Source organism: Pinus tabuliformis, chromosome 9 (assembly GCF_031772625.1).
Source record: "Pinus tabuliformis cultivar Carrire ecotype Pingquan chromosome 9, CPIR1, whole genome shotgun sequence".
Classification (NCBI taxonomy): domain Eukaryota; kingdom Viridiplantae; phylum Streptophyta; class Pinopsida; order Pinales; family Pinaceae; genus Pinus; species Pinus tabuliformis.
In genome coordinates, this window is record NC_142307.1 from 400,771,972 (window position 1) to 400,774,079 (window position 2,108).

The window sequence follows — 2,108 nt, forward strand, 5'->3', positions numbered from 1 at the left end:
ACGAGAACATTGCATCAAAGCTTGCATGAACATATAAAACAGTGTTTTTGGTGGGTGGCACGGTCTGCAATTCCAGTATCTAAACAGAGGTGGAAGTGAGCGTGCAGTCAACCCTTTTTGGAACTCTGATTACTCCAATCTCCTTACGCTAATCTAAATTACTGAAAGCAACTTTGTTCATAAAACTAACCTACTTAATCACACCAAGAAGTTCAACTCAGCAAACTGTGTTTCCACGTGCATGTAAAGGAAAAGAAATACAATGCTGAAAGGAAAGTAACAATACAAAGGAAGGAGGCCTATTGCTCTCAGGTTGGGCCCAACCCCGAGAGTTATGGCTCCTCTAAGAACTCAGAACTGAACTCAAATCTACCTGCTTTTCATTAAAAGATAATAGTCATAAGTCAAATAACATGCCAAAAATGGCTTACAAAGAGCAAAACAGAGCTATCAGCTCGTAATCCAGGATATGCAAAAAATTTTCCAAAAGTCCCCATCGAAGGCTACAGGCTCATCATTTATACATTACAAGGGCCAAGCTGGCCTCCTAAATTAGTGGGGTTTGGCTGTCCCAACTAAGCGTAATCTGTTGTTTCCTCACAATCCGTCTGGCTACCTTCTAGCTCGGTGGTGGTGGCTGTTGGAGCTCGGAGTTGGGGTGGAGATCACGAGGAAGGCCATTCAATGCTGTGGACAACCTTCCTACAAAACCTCAATCCCATCTTGGCTGTCTCCTAGCCCTCATCTGCGTGGTTTTGCTCCATTAAATGTCAAAAAACCTGAAATAAACATGTGTTAGCCACCTAGGAATAATGACTGCCCTCATTCGTACAAATGACATAAATATACTAAAAAATGATGCATAAGTTATGAAAAATGAAGGGTTGAGCAAGGGTAGTTAGGCCAAATGAGCCCAAAATGTTGCCAAATTTGGGGCTCATCAATTATATTATGACCCCTTAGACTCCTATATATAGAAAGGAGGTATTGTCATTTGTATCATCGAAGAATTGTTCATTTGTGCAATGTAAAGGAGGTTTCCCCCTCGAAGAGGTTGAATTCTAAGGTGTTTATATTTCTTTTCTATCTTTTCGTGCACTGGTTTCATAACAATGCCAAAATAAAAGCTTGGTCTGTGGTTACATTCGTCAATTCCTCTCAACCCGGGACATTGTGGGGGATAAAATTTTGGCACCATTGTCAGGGACACGAGAGATCATATCTTCCCTGGGAAATGATGACAAGGAATAGATCTGATTTGCTAATGGTGGACAACAATCAGACACATGTGAAGGATGAAATCATTCACTTGGTGACTCCGGATCAGTTTCAAATTTAATTCAAAGACTCCACTAGAGGATGAACCTTACTAACATAAACATGCAAGGACAATATGGGAAGATCAAGTATTCAAATTGGGATTTCATCCAAGACTTCATGTTCTTTATTGTAAATTATTTCTTCTCTTTTCTTAAGAATGTCAAGAAGGTTTTCCATAATATATTGTATTTGAGAAAAGATCCCAAACTTGCATTTGATTTCTTTCCTTTGAAAATTATGAATACAAATTTTGATTTTGAACAAGACCCTTCTTCTGAATCTTATGATGACCATCTTCAACTTGATTAGCCTCATTAGATCAAGACTAATCATATAGCTTCTGTAAATACTCCTACACTGTTATGAAACCAACTCACGAAAAGATAGAAAAGAAAGATCAAAGCCTTAGAAATCAGCCTCTTCGAGGGGGAACCTCCTTTACATTATACAAATGAAAAATTATTCAATGATACAAATGACAAGACCTCCTTTCTATATATAGGATCCTAAGGTGTCATAATGTAATCAGAGTTGAAATAATAATAATAATGTAAGGGCACAACAATAACAATAGTGGGCTTCTATGAGGCACAATAATAACAATATGGGGACTACATGGGCACAACAATATTATAAGGGGGTTGCACTAATAACAATAAGGGGTTACATGAGTAGTATAGGGACCTAACATGCCCCTCTCCTTCAAAAAATGTTGCCCTCAATGCTTGAGTAGTTTTGGATGCTTATGTATAAAATTCTCATCCTCCCATGTGGAATCTTCAGTGGGT